Here is a 19447-nt window from a genome sequence, read left to right on the forward strand (position 1 = left end):
CTTCTGTTCCACTGATTAATTGTTCTAACTGTCAGGAAATTTCCCTTCACTTCTAAATTGCTTCTCTCCTTGATTAGTTTCCACCCATTGCTTCTTGTTCTACCTTCAGGTGCTTTGGAGAATAGCTTGACTCCCTCTTCTTTGGAGCAACCCCTGAGATATTGGAAGACTGCTATCATGTCTCCCCTAGTCCTTCTTTTCAACTAGGCCTACCCAGCTCCTGCAACCGTTCTTCGTATGTTTTAGCCTCCAGTCCCCTAATCCTCTTTGTTGCTCTTCTCTGCCCTCTTTCCAGAGTCTCCACATCTTTTCTACATCATGGCGACCAAAACTGAATGCAGGATTCCAAGTAACAAGGCATTATAAAGTGGTGATCTTGATTCTCTCCCTCTGTTGATGCAGCCTAGAACTGTGTTGGCTTTTTTGGCAGCTGCTGCCCACGGCTGGCTCCTATTTAAACGGTTGTCCACTAGGACTCCAAGGCCCCCTCTCACAGTTACTATTGGTATATTGTTCTCACTGTCAGGAAATTCCTCCTTAGCTCTAAGTTGCTTCTCTCCTTGCTTAGTTTCCATCCATTTGCTTCCTGTCCTGCCCTCAGGTGCTTTGGAGAATAGCTTGACCCTCCCTCTTCTTTGTGGCAGCCCCCGAGATATTGTAACACCTCTATCTACTGGTCGTCTCCTCGTGGTCTTAGGCAGGAGAAGAAATGGGCTTCTTGGATCAGGGACGTGGCTTGCAAAGAGCTGTCACTGCTGACCCCCTTTTGCAGGGGTCCCCAGCCCCTTTGATGCCACCAGGGCCCTGGAAAGCTTCCGTTCCTCTTCATCCTTCCTGCGGATCGGATCGCAAGCAGTCAGCCGAAGATAGAAAAGGAGCCAAAGAGACCTCAGGCTTTGAACTTTGGCTTGGCAGAGGGGGTCTTCAGGGTGCGAGAACCCCCCTGCAGCTTCGGCTGAGTTAATTAGAGCAGCCGCCTCCACGGATTCTTAAGAGGGAGTCAGCCAGTGCTGCGTCTCATGGTCCATTGGCCCAAGAAATATTGATTTAAATCCTCTGGGCTTTGCCAGAATGGATGGCGCATCGGAGAGAGAAGAGCCTGGGAACTCGGCTGCCCTCTCCCACTTCAAGAGCCACGCTAGGAAAACGGACTGGCAGTCCGCTCCCCCTCCCTCCTCCCCCAATTTCTGGAATCTCTAATAGCAGGCCATGGGTGGCTTTCAGGGGTCTCCCCCGGCTATGGTCAACAAAGCCATGTGTCAGGGCTGCAGCCATCTTTTCTTGTGGGTCTTTGGCCTGCCACACTTTCTATTATTCTACTGTGCCTTTTCTATTGTGGGAAAATGGGAGCGGGGATTGTACGGAATTAGATGCTATGTAGCCATAACAACATTCTTTCTTGAAAGCCAAGGTCATCCTTTGTCTCTGCACCTCTGCACCTGACCGGAACTGGATGGGTGGAAGCTGCCAGCGTGGCAGTGGGAGATTGGACCATGTGATGGACTTCTGGGTGTGGGGGGCAAGATCTTGAACTTTCAACTGGGTGGGGAAAACCGGGAAGCTTTCACATTCGGGTTTTCCCAGATGTGCCAACATGGCTCTCTTCATAAATTGGAACTTTTGAGCCATACTTTGCCTCGGACTCTGATTGAATTTTGGGTGCTATTTGGAACCCTGACACCAAGATGTCATGGAGCTCCAGTTGCATCGTTGAGGCCAACATCTTGACTATTTTGACCATAATATGTCGAGACTTTCTCCTTCTCTGCTGGGTGAGACCCACTAGCCAGCCCTGGTGGCTAGGGAATTCTGGGAGTTGAAGTCCACAAGTCTTTAAAGTCTAGAGTGAAACAGCCTGGCCAATCTACTTCCTGTCACATCTATGGGTCTTTAACCTCCAAAACTCCCCCCGAAAGGATAGAATAAGCTGGGGAATGATGGGTCTTGCTATCCAGAAGCTGCTCTGTTCAGAAGATCTGGACTCAAGGGGACTATTAAGAGGAGGAGGAATCTTAGCATTAAAACCTGCGAACGATCTTTCATTAACTATTTTAAAACTGAGCTATAAATATTGGAAGCCGCCACTTTCTGATCTCCCCAATGTTGCTTTCTTTAAAAATAATATGGAAACATATTCCAAGCTTGTCAAACACTTGTCAGTTCAATCTCGTTTAGGTTCCGTAACAAACAGTCATTCATTCTATTTTGTTGAGTTTGAATTAGTTTTCCCCTTGGGTTTTTCTCTCTCCTTTTTTAAACATTTTTTCCCCTCCACTAAGTGCTGGTTTTTTGTTTTTTTTCAAGCAAGGCTCTTCAGGGAATTCTCCTCCTGAAGATTTTTCAGGGAAAGAGCCATTTGTAGAAATTCAAATCCCTTTTTTGCATAAGTGGAAGGTGTGTGTGTGTGTGTGTGTGAGGGTGTGTGCCTCCTTTCCCCCCTTCCCCATCTCTGCTTCACCTTCTTTTCAGTTGATTCACATCTGACCCGAGCCATAAGCTCTTCCCCGGGAGAAGGAGCGAGAAGTTAAAACTTCATGGGCTTCTGAAAAATTTAAAAGGGAGGTAATCTCTAATGCTTTAAGTGCTACAGTTGAAAGGGCTTTCTGAAACCCTCTGCAGAATCAGAGGCAAACTCACCGCCACATGGCAGACAAAAATAGGAATTGTGCAAAGAAATAACTCCTGGGTTTTTTTAAGGAGAAAAGCTGGGAAGGGTTGCAAATTTGCAGCCTCCGAGGGAAGCGGGTGGGCCTTGCTCAGCCTAACCAGTGTTATGACAAGGTGTGGGCTTTTCCACGAAAGGGGAGAGAAAGGGGGTCTGGTTCTGCCCTGTGAAGCCCTTCTGTGCCTCCCCCCCATTTTTCTTTTATTAAAGGACTTTCCCAAACACGGGGAGAGTATTTGAATAATGGCATATAATTATAGCATGATCATACAGCTTTAATTTGTAATTACACATCATTGTGAGCTTAAACTGCCAAGTCGTAAAGGCGGAGTATAATTTAAATTTATCCATTTTTCCTTTATTTCGACTTTGCCTTCAGAGTGACTAATTATCCATTTACAGGAGCTCCGGAGGCACAATCCAGCCACCCTTCCCGCAGCCCTTTCCTTGCAGGCTCAGGAGGGAGGACAGGAAGCAGTGGGCTCTTTTCATGTTGGACGCTCTGATTTTTGCAGAAGAGGGGAGAAGGAGCAGGAGGAGCAGGAGGAGCAGGAGGAGGAGGAGAAGTGGAAGCGAGAGGAAGGAAGGAGGGAAGGAAGGAAGAAGGGAAAGAAGGAAGCAGGAGAGTGAGAAGGAAGGAGGGGGAAGAAGGCAGGAGTGAGAAGGAAGGAAGGGGAAGAGTGAGAAGGAAAGAAGGAAGGAAGGAAGGAAGGAAGGAAGGAAGGAAGGAAGGAAGGAAGGGGGAGAGTGAGAAGGAAGGAGGGAGGGAGAAGAGTGGGAAGGAAAGAAAGAAAAAGACAGAAAGGGGGAAGGGAAAAGGAAGGATAGGTGGGTGGGGAATTCTGGGAGTTGAAGCCCATCCATCTTAAAGTTGCCAAGGTTGGTAAACACAGCTTTGGAGTTTTTCTTGGGTTTCTCCATTTGCTGGTAAGAATATTAAGCAAGGATTAAGCTCCTTGGCCGTTTGGAGAAAGCCCACCTAAGCAAATAAGGGCTAACTTCAGAAGAAACAGACATAGAAAACGTATCAGGGTCTCAAAGCGTATAAAACGTAAGGCTGGCGGTTGGTGGGGGGACTTTCTCCATCGATTCAGCTGCCTGCCTCCCTTCTTCGATTCTTGGAGTCACCCATCCCTTCAAAGGAAATCCTCTTTGGAAGCCCAGGTGGCATGAAATCATGTCTCTCAGATGATGGACCTTGGGGGTGGGGGGGGCTCCACCCGGCCGCGCTTCCCGCATCAACCCTGGTGGTTTGCTAGTTCTCTGCCCAAGAAGGAAACCACCAAGAGGGATTCTCAAGAGGATTTATGGGTGGATTCGAAGGACTTAATGCAAAAAATCTGGGAGTTTGGCCCACTGTTCGTTCTCCAGAATGGAAAATGAATTCGTATTGGGAATTGGCTATTATTCTCTTTCGAAAGCTCATCCGCCGAGTTCCCAAACTTGTTTTTCAAAAGTGGACACTATAATTGTTTTTTTTCAAAATTAAAAGAGCCGGTTTCTAACTTTCAAAGAAGCCTCTTTCTTCTATACACACATATTACAGCTGTATTATTATTTATGTCAATACAGCTGTATGATTATAACATAAATTTGTATTATTTGTGTTCCTCAGCACATCTACATCTGTCATGTTTACTACTATACAACCTCATTCCCTTTGACTTCAACGCCTCCCTAGGACTTAGACAAATAGTATGAACTTACCGTGTTTTCAATACGTGGCACCAACTCTACTCCTTGCCCAGCCAAGTCATCAAGAACTGGGTCTGTTTCACTCGGGGTTATTAGCTTTCAATGAGCCCGGGCTGCAACTTGTAGTGAATGAATTGTAATTTCCCTTTCGCTCGGAATCCATTCATTCCTTCTGAATGAAACCTCTTTACATTAGTGAAGCCAATCGGGGGGGGGGGGGATGCGTGGGGAGGCCGGCTCTCCAAGGAAAAAGAAAGATTTGTCATTCGTAGCACAACCGGGATTCTCGCTATCAAATCTTTTCAGTTGCTTGTTGACATGCTAAAAATCAGACTTGGGCTTACGCTGCATCCGATGCACATTCTGGCCCCCCCAATTTTTAACCGGAGTTCTTCCCAGGGCACGGAGGGGGGGCAGAAGTCGGAGATTAAGCAGCTGTGCTGGTAATGATGGTCCGGTTCCTTCCTTGGCATCTCTAAATAGTCAGAAATTCCTAGAGTCAGCCTGGGTTGATTTGGAGGAACTGAGCAGGATTCAACCAGGTTGGATTGTGGTTGGGAGATGCCAGAGATGCAGGTGGGAAGGAGAAGAGCCGAGGTGGCGCAGTGGTTAGGGTGCAGTACTGCAGGCCACTTCAGCTGACTGCTAGTTCTGCAGTTCGGCGGTTCAAATCTCACCAGGCTCAAGGTTGACTCAGCCTTCCATCCTTCCGAGATGGGTGAAATGAGGACCCAGACTGTGGGGGCGATATGCTGACTCTGTAAACCGCTTAGAGAGGGCTGAAAGCCCTATGAAGCGGTATATAAGTCTAACTGCTATTGCTATTGCTAAGTCAAAGGACATCCCATAGGAAGCCAGCAGCCCCAAACAGCTGGAACCTGGCAAGGTCCTCTCCACTGGTCTGTTGAGATCCTACTTCTGGGGTCTATTATGGTTGGTGTCTATTGTGGTTCTGTTACCTGTAAAGGTGCCACTTAATTCATCCTTGGCTGCAACTACCTTTAATGAGAGAGTCTCCTTGCTTTGCTAACAAAGTTCATTTTCTCTTCCTCCTAGGCATTTCCGTAACGAAGAAGACGCACACATGTAAGTAAGCCTCTCCTTCTCATCATTTTGACTTTGCTGTGGGGGGCGGGGACACCCCACCTGTCCTAACGGGGCTGCCTGCCTTGGGTTGAGACCCCTCCCAAATCAAGAAACAGGCGGGAGGCTGAACAGGGAAAGGGTTGTTTTAAAATCGATGGAGCTTCAGAGGGGACCACAAGGTTGGAAAAAAGAGAAGAGGATGATGTCCAGGTAGATGCAGGCCTTGGTGGAGTCATCTTCTGGTTGAAATATTCTCTCTGAAACAGAATTTGTCTTGACCCGGGGGGGGGGGGGCAGAGTTTTTTTGATAAGAATGGAACGCAAAGGCCAGAAAATTTAAGGAGTTCTAAACATCTGGTTAGAAACTGAGTCAGGCTGGATAAATGGTTTCCCAAAGGAGGGAAAGCTGATTTTAAAAAAGCAAAAACCTTTGGCTTCTGGAATCCTATACCATTGTTCATATCTGCTGTATCTTCATCTTTTACCTGCCTGAAAGCTTTTTCAGTGGATTGCTTTATTCTTCTAAGGCGAGTTTGCTTAGAAACCAGGTGACACTTGCTGTTCGCTGCAGGAAGCATGAACATCCTTAAATAATCTTCTAGTCCTCGTGATTCCACAGAGATCCTTGGGAACGTGACAGCGAGTTCAGGTTTCTTGAGGTTGCGAATAAAGTTAAACTGGATCCAAAAGAGATTTTCTTTTGGGTCCCCCGCTTCCACCCTGGCATCCCACCTTTGCAGGGCAAACCAAAATGGGGGCTCCTCTCGTTGTTTCCCACGGACGCCCCCCCCCCCTCCTCGGTAGCTGCTTAAAAGTCCTGCACGGCTCCTGCAGGCAAGTGGTTTCCCTCGGTTGGCGTGTCCCTCACACGGCCTCTTCTCTAGAAAACCTCAAGGGGTTGCAATCGGTCCTCTCCAGGGTCTTCCAGAGAAGAGGCCTTGTGAGGGACATGGCAACTGAGGAGTTTGAGGTGCAATTCATCGGTAGGTATGACATCCAACCCAAATCTGTTGGGAAGAGCCTTGCCTTTGTGAGATGCCCAGAACCGTCTCTGAAAGAAGGACCAGCATATTCTCCATTGTCCTTTGGGCGTCCGTCAAAGACTGGCCTTTTAAGGGTATTCTTCTTGTTATGGCCGATGAACAAATCACGCTGGTCATAGAGGACATTTTCGTGTGTATGTGGGGTTGTGCGTGCACAAGCTCTTTGTTAAGCTTCATGGAAGGAGAAAGGAGAAAGAAATTTCCCAAGGAAGGCCTACATTCCCTTCCTAGGCAGATGACTGAGCTGTTATTTTGCGTTCCGAATGTGAAGAAGTCAAGGCTGGGTTTTGATATATATTTTTTAGAGAGAGAGTGAGAGGAATGGAGAAAGAGAGAGAAAAAGAGAGAGAAGGAAGGAAGGAAGAAGGAAGGAGGGAGGGGAGGAGAGAGAGAGAAAGAGAATAAGGGAGAAAGAGAATAAGGGAGAAAGAGAGAGAAAAAGAGAGAGAAGGAAGGAAGAAGGAAGGAAGGAGGGGAGGAGAGAGAAAGAGAATAAGGGAGAAAGAATAAGTGAGAAAGAGAGAGGAAAAAAGAGAGAAGAAAGGAGAAAGAAAGAAAGAAATAAAAGGAAGGAAGGAGAGGGAGGGGGAAGGAGAGAGAGAGGAAGGGAGAAAGAGAGAGGAAAAAGAGAGAAGGGAGGGAGGAAGGAAAGAAGGAGAAAGAAAGAAGGAAAGAAAGAAAGAAGGAAGGGAGAGGGAGGGAGGGGGAAGGAGAGAGAGAGAGAGAGAGTTCTCTCCCGAACGGTGAACTTTCCCATATAATAGTTTGTGGTGGGTGCTGTTGGCACTGAAGCCCCCAGAGGAAAGCGTGCGGCTGAATCCTGTCCCCCGAGGCCAGAGAAAGCGCTGGTGGTCCCTTGTGTGTTTCTGCCTAATAGCCTAACCGGGCAGCCCGGGGGTCCCTCGGGGGCCTTCCCTGCAAGAGCTCTTCCTCCTCTTGGCTCCGATGGCTTATTAAAAATGATTTTATAATGAAGTTGCCTCAAATAGCTGCAAGTTCCTGCTTTGTCCTTGAAGCACTCTTTGCCCTGCTAAGAGAACTCCTCCTCGGCTCTGGTTTTCCACGGGAGCCTCTTCTGCTTGCTTGAAACTTTCCTTCTTTTTTTAACCAACTGCTAGATTACGATTGATTCTTCTCCCCCTCGGTGGGAGGGGAGGAACACCTGTTCCCCACCAGCTGCTTGGAACCCTTCAAATTCCTCAAGCGGCCATTAAGGGAGAGAGGCGGCCATTTGTTTTCCGCACGCTACTTGGCCATCAGTCAGGTGGATATTTTCTATGACTGACAAGGAAGGTTCTCCTTTCCGGCCCTGATGGCAGCCAGGCCTTGCTGAGCAAAGCGAGGAAGAGAGGTTGGACCTTGGCAACTTGAAGATGGGTGGACATCAACTCCCAGAATTCTTCCCTTCTGGGAAGTTCAAATCCAGAATTCATCCCTATGGTTGGCTGGGGAATTCTGGGACTTTGAGCGGCTGAGGTTGGGGAATATTGGGGTCGACAGCTGACTTCCTGGAGTCATGGATGCTCCATCCCTGAAGATAAACATCCATTGGTTTGGGACAGGATGTCCTGGACAGGATCCTAAGATTTTATATTCTGTACAGAAGACGTAGAATGGAAACAAGTGGATCCATTCTCTAGGCCCGTGTTGGTCAAGCTTAACAACGTGAAGATGGGTGGACTTCAACTCCCAGAATTCTGGGAGTGAAAGTCTACCCATCTTCAAGTTGGCCAGGTTGAGAAACATTGGATTAGGGACAGTTGTGAAATTCATTATTTTTTTATTACTGGTTCTGTGGGCTTGGTGGGCATGGTGTGGCTTGGTGGGCATGGCATAGTGGGCATGGCAGGGGAAGGATGCTACAAAATCCCCATTCCCCTCTCCACTCTGGGCCCAACCAGAGGTAGCATTTGCAGGTTCTCCAAACTACTCAAAATTTCCCCTACCGGTTCTCCGAATTACTCAAAGTTTCCGCTACCGATTCTCTGAATTACTCAAAATTTCCACTACCAGTTCTCCGAATTACTCAAAATTTCCGCTACCGGTTCTCCGAATTACTCAAAATTTCCGCTACCGATTCTCCAGAAGCTTCTCCAGAACCTGTCAGAACCTGCTGGATTTCACCCCTGGTTAGGCAGTTGGGCAGAGCTAGGACTTTGGACAGGTCAACCTCTTTTTGTCCAGTGGAGAAGACTCACTCTTAGCATGAAGACTTTCTTGGATTATGGATGGCTTGTTCAGGACCACAGTTCTTTTTTGGGAGCGCTTGAAGGAATGAAGCTGGTTCTGTCCCTGAGATGAGACAGCTGGTGCTGGGAAGCTGCAACGTGCAAGTTGGACTTTGTCCTTAATCCGCAAGAGCACCCTCTCTCTGACAAAGAAGGCCGCCTGTCAGTGGATGAGGAAGCGTTGAGATGCCTTCAAGATGGAGTTCCTTGATTCTGGTGACCACTGTCTCTTTCTTCTTGGCAGCTCTTGGGAAAAGTTATTTCTTTATCTCTTAATGCTTCCCTTATTAAACTAGATCTGTCAGCGGAGGAAATGCCAGAAACTTTCCCCAGAACAAAGAGATAGATTTCCTGTCCCAAATCTTAACAACTTTCAGTTCCTGCGGCATTCGAAACCTACTTTGGACTCTTTGCAGAAGACCCTTGAAATTGGAAATGGTAATTTGGGGTGGTGATGGATGTGTTTGGCAGTAGCCTCCTTCTTCTTAGGGCCTCATCAGGAGATCTTTAACTCACTATGGAAGCAGGCTTAATTAATAAATGCATTAACCATTCCAAGCAGCTTATCCGGGAGTGGAAATTACGTATAACCAAATGCTGGAAATTTCCATTTGAGCAACTGCCCTCAAACCTTCATTGAGCTTTATAGGGAGAACTCCAGAAAGAATGGATGCAATGGGGCCCCCAGATGAGTTTTTCTTCTATTGGTGGGGGGGGGGGGGGGCCTTTCTGACCCTATTAAGACTTGGCTTTGTCATCTCCTCCCTTGTGTTATACTTGCCATTCAGGAATCCCTGCATCCTTATCAGGGTGGCTTAAGATGATACAAACACACATGGATCAATTTCACACATCATATTGTCAGCATACATTTTTAAAAAAACCCCACAAATGTGCCAATGGGGACCCTGGATGGGCCTTGAAGCCTTTCACCCCCGACTCAAGAGCTCTTTGGAAGCCGTCCTGTCTGAACATCTTGTCTTCCTCTCTGCAGAAACTGTAGTTAATGACAGACGTCTCCCAACTGACAAGTTTAATGGTCCATAAAAATCCCAGCCCTTGGGGAGTCACTGGATGTTTATTGTTACACAAAGCCCAGGAGTAGATTTGTCACTTTCAGATTGAGGTGCCCTGTTCAAGCGGAGGAGAAGAGCAGCACCAGCGGCTTCCGGGGGATAGGAGGGGCTCTCGGGAAGCTCTGGATCCAACGCAGAAGATCTGGGCTTCAGGATCCTATGGGGGACCACCCTGGCTCTCTTCAGTGCCCCAGAGACAAGGCATGCCTCTCTCGGAAAACTGGTCCTTGGTCACCCTTTCTTCCCATCTTCTAAATGCCGAAGCCAGCAGCTGTTGCATCTTCCCTTGAAAAGTTGGTCTGCCAACCTCAGTTGTCCTCTGTCCCAGCTTTGGTTCCTTCTCCAGATCCTGGCCAGTCTCGTACTCAATTATCCCAGGTGCCACTCTAGGAGATGGTGGTTAGCAGACCTCACAACAGCCTAGACACACCTGGTTAGCACGTCAGAGTGGCTGCTTTCCACCATCGGCAGTTGCCTCCATGCCATTCCTCACCAAGAATGCCCTCCAGGGCAGATCTTCACCTCTCGCAATTAATGGTGACGCTCGCAAACCACCCACGTGAGAAAGTCTTTTCATCTCTTAGCCAGGGTGACCTCATTTATGCTCTAGGCTTTTGGGGAGGGGGGGAGGGCAATCCATCAATGTATATGGGGCCACTGGTGATTTTTATTACTTTAGCACAGGGGTGTCCAAACTTGGGAGCTTTGAGACTTGTGGACATGGCTGGCTGGGGAATTTTGGGCGTTGAAGTCCACAAGTGTTAAAAGTTCCCAAGTTTGGACACTCCTGCTTCAGTAGAATGTCCAGAATGCTTCGGACAGTATAGCCTGATGCTTCCAAGCCAAATGATTCATTCGAAGCTGATATGTGGACTAGACATCCTCCAGATTCATATTTGATCTGCTACAGAGGTTAAATCCAATCTAAAATTACGGAGAAATTTCCAAACAGAGAGAACAATTAATTGGATGAAGAGACGTGTTGTAAGGCCGAAGGTCATTTCAATGGACCTTCCATCAGGCGCTAGTCCCTAGGAAGGCATGAAAGTGTGTGGGCACCTCAAGAGTTGCTGAACACGCTTTCCAGTGGTTTAGGATGGGCCTTCCTTTAATGCGCCTCACACATTATATAAACTAGCAAAACCAGAACAGAGAATGCGAAGCAATAGCAGCAATGATTTATTCCCGGGCCTCAGACTAGGCAGGCAGGCATGCACACAAAGCTTCAAATACGTTTGAGTTAAAGCGATTGTCCCCCAGGGAAAGGGATTTGGGCTCCCATGCTGAAGGGTCTCCTGACCCCAAATGCAAGGACAGGAACAGGTGATCAGGTTAATCTACCCTGGACAGATCCCCAAGCTGAACTCTTTTTTTCCCCCTCAAAGTTTTTTATTTTTAATATAACTTTACACATATTATGGAAGCAAAGCTGTTGACTGGAATTTCCCTCTCATTTACATCATCAATTTTACACCATAACTTGGTTTTCACTTTCAGCCAAATTGTTTTCTTCCATCATTTTCCATTTTTATACTCATTTTTTCTTAGTACATAAACAATATTTTCAGTTGCCCCTTCAGAAATTGCACCAAATTATCGTTTCGTATTTCTCTATTGGTCTACTTTACTACAAACAGTATATATCCTCTAGTTACGTTTTGACATAGAGAGCATTTCTTTCCATTTTTTCTACAATTAACAAAGTATTGTACTTTCTTTATTTCTTAATTAGTCGAATAACAACACCAATCATACCACTATTCCCTTTAATCTACTAATACACCTCTTTCCCCCTTTCTTCCTCTTTTATCCATTCTCTTTTGGGCTCTCATGAATTCCACTTTTGTTCGTTTTTCCTCTTCTCCTAACTTCTTCTTTTTCTTGTTTTTATGGTTATAGTATCTTTTCTTCGGAGTATTCCTTTTTATTATTCCGGTACCTCTCCTACCCCCTGTTCTTCTCCCTTCCTTACTATCTTGTGGTTTCTTTTTTGGGGGAGATCCCCAAGCTGGACTCTGTGAGACGTTATTCAGTGGTCCAAACTCCGACTCAAATCAGATTCCAACCTAGTAAGGAGCATCGCTGTGCAAACCAGGGGAATCCCGAGTGGAACGGAGTTCCAGACTGAGCAAAATAATGATTTCCTAAAACTTATTTCCCACCACATATTTCAGGGGAATCTCACTTGGCCCCATCTCTAGACCCTAGGCTAACCCAAGGACCCAATCCACGCCTCCCTGGGGAACAGCCTCTTCCATTATTCATAAGCAGGGAGTGATGGGAGTTGTAATCCACACCCCAGGGAGCATCAAATGGAGGGGAGGGCTGCATGGGGCTGTTCTCCTGTGAAACCTACCCCCATTTTATTTATTTATTTCTGTGTGTTGAATTTCTACGTGACTTTGGATAGCTTTTTCCTTACAGATCCTCTCTAAAGTTGCTCAGTTTTTTGCTGAGATGCTTCCAAATTCTCCCTCTCAATTCTCATTTCTGCAAACTTGGGAATTGCGTGGAAGAACTCGTGGTCCCTTTCGTCTGGGCCAGGATTCAGGGACATTTGCTGGCTTCAAAGCCCAGCTACTAGAAGGGGGGAAAGGGGGGGGAGGAGGATCCTTTCAGTAACTGGCGTTAAGAGGGAGACATAAACCTTCCATCAGTTACCACACCAAGAACCCCAGACAGGCAGTCCTGAGAGTGAAATAAGAGACAGTGGAAAATCAGCCTCCAGAAGGAAACCCACGATGTCAGGATTGGATTCCGGGGCCGGGCATACCCTCCTCTCGCGATGCCCTCCCCAAAATAGATGCATTAGCTTATGTAAACTTGGCAATAGGCGCTCGGTAAACATACACCAACTTACTCATGCTGGCTGCATGAAACGTAGTCACACATACGGCTGGAATTGGGAGTTTGGTTCCCCCACCTTTTATTTAAAGAGGAAACCTGAAAAGCCACGGCATTTTTCTCCGTCTCACCATCGGAGGCCACAGAATGAGAACCTGGGGCAGGTGGGAGGCTCTGTGGGGGCTCAGCTGGGCACCTGGGACAAGGGCTGGAGTGTCTTTTCTTTGCCCGTGGAAAAGTCCCGGCATCGGCTCCCGACACCAAGGCAAACATTTTCTCAAAGGGCTTTCTAAGATGCCAGGAAAGAGCTTTGCCTGCGTCTTAGCCCAACAATTGAAAACTATCAACAAGTCGTTTTTTAAAAAAAAGAAACAATTCACCTTAGTTAGTCCATCATGGATTCTAATACGAATGGGCGCCAGAATCAATTCTGATTTTATCTTTTGGTGAAAAGCAGCTGCATTTAGGGCCCACCTGAAAGATAAGAAGGAAACATCTGCCCTTTGATGGGTGTCAGCTGGAATTTGGGTGCACCCTGGAGAAAATGCCTCCTCTTCTTCTCCTCTTCCTCCTCCTCCTCGTCCTTCCTCCTCCTCTTCCCCTTCCGAGGTGGCGCAGTGGTTAGGGTGCAGTGCTGCAGGCCACTTCAGCTGACTGCTATCTGCAGTTCAGTGGTTCTAATCTCACCAGCTCAAGGTTGACTCAGCCTTCCATCCTTCCGAGGTGGGTGAAATGAGGACCCGGATTGTTGTTGGGGGTGATATGCTGACTCTGGAAACCGCTTAGAGAGGGTTGAAAGCCCTATGAAGCGGTATATAAGTCTAACTGCTATTACTATTCCTCTTCTTCTCTGGTCTAACTGCCCTCCATCGTTGCCTGGCCGGAAAGCTGACGGAGCTGGCTTTTTAATGAAGTATAAAATTGACTGAAGTTGAATTTGCCTGGAACTGGGGAAGAAATAGTGATTGTCTCTTTTTAAAAAAAATGCATATATAATTCTTCACATTTGTTGTTTGGCAGCAAAGGCGTCTCTTTGATTGTCAAAGGAAACCACACATCAAGAAGGCTCGGCGGCCCCTCCCTCTTCCTCCTCCCCCCCCCCATATATGTTTGTGTGTGTAAAACACAAGCTGTTGTTGTTTCTGCCTTTGGTTCCTCTTCCCCCGAGAGCTCTGCTGGGGAGGAGGGGGTAAGAAACATCTAACCTTGTTTTGGCAAGGACCAGCCCTTCTCTTTCTGCATTTCGCCGGGCGAAATTGGGGGGGGGGCTCCAACTGGCAGGGATCATCGCCTGGCATCTCCACCTCCGCAAAGTCAGAGCCCCGAAGGAAGTGGGTTTCTGATCTGCCTCGGAAGGCCTTACTCGCAAGAGCGGTGGGTGCAGAAGGGCATCAGACTGGCTAAGCGTTATTTTTTTTTGCACCGTCTCTTGTCTCTGAAGAAGAGAATCCACGTGAGGGAGGTGGCACAGAGGATTTCCTGGGCCTTCTGCTTGTCCCACGGTTTCCCTGCCTCTTTTCTCTGCCCAGGCTGGGCATTTTGTAGGAGATGCGTTTGCTCATCTAGAAGGAAGGACCCTTGGCGGACCAATCCAGGACCATCTAAGTCAGGGATCCACAACCTTGGCAACTTTTTAAGACTTGTGGACTTCAACCCCCAGAATCCTTTCATCCTTTGGGAGATGGCTGGCTGGGGGAATTCTGGGAGTTGAAGTCCACAAGTCTTAAAGTGGCCAAACTTTGGAGACCTCTGATCTAAGAGGTGAGACTGCAGAGGAAGGGATGACAAGAGAGTCAGTTATGCTGGCTGGAGAATTCTGGGAGTTGAAGTCCACAAGTCTTAAAGTGGCCAAAGTTTGAAGACCTCTGATCTAAGTGGAGAGATTGCAGAGGAAGGGATGACAAGAGAGTCAGTTATGCTGGCTGGGGAATTCTGGGAGTTGAAGTCCACAAGTCTTAAAGTGGCCAAAGTTTGAAGACCTCTGATCTAAGTGGAGAGATTGCAGAGGAAGGGATGACAAGAGAGTCAGTTATGCTGGCTGGGGAATTCTGGGAGTTGAAGTCCACAAGTCTTAAAGTGGCCAAAGATTGGAGACCTCTGATCTAAGTGGAGAGATTGCAGAGGAAGGGATGACAAGAGAGTAAATTATGCTGGCTGGGGAATTCTGGGAGTTGAAGTCCACAAGTCCTAAAGTTGCCAAGTTTGGAGACCTCTGATCTAAGTGGAGAGATTGCAGAGGAAGGGATGACAAGAGAGTCAGTTATGCTGGCTGGAGAATTCTGGGAGTTGAAGTCCACAAGTCTTAATGTGGCCAAGGTTGGAGTCCCCCTCCTCTAAGGGCAGCTGACTTTAGCAAGAGAAGCATTGGAGCCCAATGGAAAACGAATCCTCTTCAATGGCTTCCTTCCCTCCCTTCTTTGCTGAAACAAGACGGGGTTGAGCGAACGTGGCCTCATTTTAAGACAAATAGATATATAGAAAGATGTATAAACCCTTTAGAGCAGTGTTTCTCAACCTTGGCAACTTTAAGTCCTGTGGACTTCAACTCCCAGAATCCCCCAGCCAGCGCAGCTGCGCTGGCTGGGGGATTCTGGGAGTTGAAGTCCACAGGACTTAAAGTCGCCAAGGTTGAGAAACACTGCTTTAGAATCCCCTTGGTTTCTCTGCAGAATACCACAGTGCTCAAGATGGCCATATTCAGGGTGAGCCCCTCCTTGGGCCCAGTTGCTTTGAGCTAAGACTTAAATCTCTGCTCCAATCGAGAGAGATTTGCTGAAGACTCACAAGGGCCATTTTCCTTTCAGGGCGGAGTGGGGGTTGAGCAACTATTCGGTTGGCTGAGGGGACTTGAACTGGGGCTCCTAGGAGCAAACCATCCCGTCATCTTCCTAGGCCTCCATTTGTCTACGTGCAAATGTGTCATTCCGTCTCGATGTCATGTTTAGCCTTTGGCCTCCCCGAGCATCTGTCCCGATGTGCAACAGGCATATTTATGGCTCTGATGCATGTCAGTCTTAATTGCACAGCCCCACCCACTTAATTTGAAGCCGCTCTGGAGGACGGCAACACACACACACGCACACACAGCCACACACCCTTCCAGGCAGCTTCACCCACTCGCTTCTTCACTTACATAACAGGTTCCCAGGCTCGGCTCAGCAGCGCGAAGGTCAAGGCGCATCTTCTGTTCTCAGTTTTATTGATCGGCTGTTTCTCTCCTCCCCGCCCCCAAGAAACCAAACCGGGGTCCACCAGACGGATGTGAAACTCCCCACATCAATTTGCACGAAGAGATGCGCGCTTTGAAAGAACGATTGGGATTTCAAAGGAGAGCGTGTAGAAAGGTGGTAGGAATGGGATGAAAGAGAGGCGGTGGGGGGGAGGGGGAGGGAGCAGATCAGGTCCCAGCTTCCAATGGAATCAGTGAAGAACTTCACAACACTCCAGCCTTTCCCCAATGTTCATGGTTGAGAGGAACATTTAAAAGTCCACTTAAAGGTCAAGAGAACTCTATCGCAGAGCCTTCGCTGCCTTCTTGCCTATGGTGGTCATTGGCCACAGACAGCATGGCTGGGGTCAATCAAAGTTGGGAGGGGCTAAGTAAATGGAAGGAGTCTGATTGAGAAAGTCTGTTCTGAGCTCTCCCCCTCCCTCCCTCCCTCCCTGTCTGTCTGTCTGTTTGTCTATCATCCATCCATCCATCCATCCATCCATCCATCCATCCATCCATCCATCCATCCATCTATCTATCTATCTATCTATCTAATCTATCATCTATCTATCATCTATCTATGAGCCACGGTGGTGCAGTGGCCATAATGCAGTACTGCAGGCTCCTTCTGCTGACTGCCAGCTGCTGCAATTTGGCAGTTCGAATCTCACCAGGCTCAAGATTGACTCAGCCTTCTATCCTTCCAGGGTGGGTAAAATGAGGACCCAGATTGTTGGGGGCCATAGTCTGACTCTATAACCGCTTAGAGAGGGCTGTAAAAACACTGTGAAGCGGCATATAAATCTAAGTACTATTGTTATATCTATCTATCTATCTATCTATCTATCTATCTATCTATCTATCTATCTATCTATCTATCTCGATTTATCTGATCTATCTTCTGGTCTAATCTTCATGATTGTTGGCTCTTGATCCGTTGACCGATTCTACGACCAAGCAGCTAACCGGGCCTTCCCTTGTGTGAACTGAGATTTTGCTTCTCACAATTCCTCTGAAAGCCAGAAGCCACCAAGACCACAGATTGCCCAAGTGTTACGTGTTCCTTGCTAAATGGTGTCATTCCGTTCCGGGTACAGAATGTTCTAGTTCTTTGGCTGGATCCCTGCGGAAAACCTCTTTTCTGTATCCTGCTTTTAAACCTGACCCTCATATTTCACGGCAGAAAAACATGTCATAATCTTTCACTCAAGTTTGACAACTGACAAGCCTTTGAGTAGCCTCCTCAACCATGATTTGAAACTGAGCTGAAATCATCGATAATGAAGTCTTGGCGTGACACACACATGGCTGAATACCTCTGGCCAGTAGTGGAAGGTGGACGCGAACAGGTTTCCAGCCACAACACAATACAAAGGTGCAATGAAGAATATCTGGATGTCCACAGGCCTGGAAGCGCATTTCACTAAACCGAGATCCTTCCAGATAACCCCCGTCCTAACCCCAATAAATCTCATCATTCCACCCATTGTGGTTCTAATTAGGAATATAGCAATAGCAATAGCAGTTAGACTTATATACCGCTTCATAGGGCTTTCAGCCCTCTCTAAGCGGTTTACAGAGTCAGCATATCGCCCCCAACAACAATCCGGGTCCTCATTTCACCCACCTCGGAAGGATGGAAGGCTGAGTCAACCTTGAGCCGGTGAGATTTGAACAGCCGAACTGCAGAACTGCAGTCAGCTGAAGTAGCCTGCAGTGCTGCATTTAACCACTGCGCCACCTCGGCTCAGTGAAACTAAAGCAGCAGAGGACCTCAAGGTGAGGAGGTGAAGATGGAAGTTGAAGTCTACACGTCTTCAAGTGGCCAAGGTTGAGAAACTCTTGCGTAGATCTTCCATCTTCTTTTCACCCATTTCCACCACCACCACCCATCTCGACCCATTGAATATCCTTCCAGAGAAAGGTCCCTTCACCAGGGGCAGAGCATCTGCCACTGGTCAAAGCACGTCAACATTGATGAATGCCATTCAGTAAACGCGGGCTCTGAGTGTAAGCTGTAAACCCATTATTGACACGTAGTGTGGTTGACAGAAATGTCAATAGCAATCAAGGGAGCGTTTCATAACACAGGGATACATAAGAAATAGATTGTTTTGCTTGACTGGATGGAAAGGCTGCCGTATCACCTTGCTAACCAAGCTACCTTTTGCGTTGTGTTTTATTTTTCTTCTTTTGCAAGCTGCAGAACCTCACATAAATGGGAATAAACCAACCCCTCTGAACGGGGCTGCGGTGGAGATTCAGAAGAAGAGCCAAAGATGCATTAAGACCAGCTCCTTGTGTTCACTTGCATAAATGAATCAAGGCAAATTACACTCAGGATGACACGCGAATCCCATCTTTGCTTCTATCCATAGTTATGTGTCAACTGAGAGCTGCCCATGTTTTGTTCTCTTCCTTTTATTAATTTTTTAGTTAATAGCAGTTGTTATTGCTTTTCTCTAAATTATCCCTGCATGGGGCATGTCTCCTCACTGTCCCTCGGTCTGTCTGATGTCCTTGCAAGATTGGCCCTCATCTGCTTTCTTCCCTTCAACGCTCCCTCTTCCCAGGCATTCTCACACCTGCTGTTGGCCACTGTTCCTTCCTTGGTTGTGTTTGGAGGTGTCTGTAGTTTTCTGGGGTAACCAGGGCCGAAAAACATTGGCTCAGTTGTCCCCCATTGTTAGTGAAGGCTGGGGAATGAGGGCAGACCTTCAGCTGTTGTCCACCATTGAGATGAGCGACCCCACCAGAGTGGGCTTCTTGGATGCCCACTCTAACAGCAGCCCCCTCTTCATTTGGTTGGAAGATTAGCCTTCCTGCTTTTGCCAGCCTTCCCATGTTGTGGTGTGTGAGAGTTTGGAAGGGATGCTTCCAAGCAGCTGTTGTATTGTCTCCTTGAAACGACGGTGGCATTGCTATCTTTTAAATATATGTTTGTGATGTTACTTCTGCGTCGAACGATTATTGTCACAATCCGTCTGCTCCACCAGAAATCAACCCTAATTACCAGCTTCTCTTTGTCTGGGTTGGAAACAAAATATAAGATCGGTAATCATTTAAAGCTGTGGATCTTAAGGTTAAACATTTGACAGTCAGACACCGGCTTAATGGAGCATGAGATTGTTCAAACTCATGGCCTGGTACGACTTGAACTGTCACCAGAAGAGACTAACCGTGGTCTGGCCTGCCTTACAACACCATTAAGCCATCTTTCCTTTCTTCGTGAGATGGAAGCGTGTTGACGTGTGTATCAAAATTTCAGAAAGCTGTAACCCCAAAGTATTACCTATGTAGAAGTAGCTGTAGGCTCCTTCTGATATCAGGAAGACCTTGATGTAAACCCACCCTGAGCTGTGCAGATGTTACCCTATTCCTGGTGAGAATAAAAAGAGAACATTTAGAGAATAGGTGCAAGGCACATTTTATCCGAGCGCAGGGCTGAGCCAAATAAGCCAACATATTTCCTTAGCAATGCAGAAACTTCCTCTGGATTTGGGTGGTTCTTTGCGTCTTTCCTTGCTTCTGGGTCTGCCTTGAAATGTGGTTTTAATTATGGTTTATCTTGGAGTGCCAGGGAGTTACATAAAGGGCCA

General features: G+C 47.3%; 1 protein-coding gene across 1 annotated transcript in view; it reads left to right on the forward strand.

The window, feature by feature from the left end:
• Positions 1–5424: 5424 nt before the first annotated feature.
• RORA (RAR related orphan receptor A) overlaps positions 5425–19447 on the forward strand; it is a 64824-nt gene continuing 50801 nt past the window's right edge. The window contains exon 1 of the mRNA XM_087703960.1: positions 5425–5446. The gene's annotated coding sequence lies outside the window, so the exon portion shown is untranslated. The remainder of the gene's footprint in view (positions 5447–19447) is intronic.

This window comes from Thamnophis sirtalis, unplaced genomic scaffold (genome assembly GCF_051295495.1).
Source record: "Thamnophis sirtalis isolate CommonGarterSnake01/CBP01778 unplaced genomic scaffold, rThaSir2_p1.2 scaffold_2, whole genome shotgun sequence".
Lineage (NCBI taxonomy): Eukaryota > Metazoa > Chordata > Lepidosauria > Squamata > Natricidae > Thamnophis > Thamnophis sirtalis.